Here is a 256-nt window from a genome sequence, read left to right on the forward strand (position 1 = left end):
TGTCTACTATAATCAATTTTTTTTTCTGTTGACTTGAATTTATTAGAAGTGAAGTATTTGGTTATAGTTCAAATGACATAGTCGTCTCATACCTACTTAGAAGTTGCGAGTTCGAGTCTCCTTATTTTTGGTAAAAAAAAAAAAGAAGTGAAGTATTTTTACTTTAATTTTATATCTAAATTACCTCTAGCTAATGAAGAAAATAAATTTCCAAAATAAATCACTTTAAATCAAAATTAGTTCTAACTTATAACTA

Source organism: Arachis ipaensis, chromosome B02, assembly GCF_000816755.2.
Source record: "Arachis ipaensis cultivar K30076 chromosome B02, Araip1.1, whole genome shotgun sequence".
NCBI classification, from domain to species: Eukaryota; Viridiplantae; Streptophyta; class Magnoliopsida; order Fabales; family Fabaceae; genus Arachis; species Arachis ipaensis.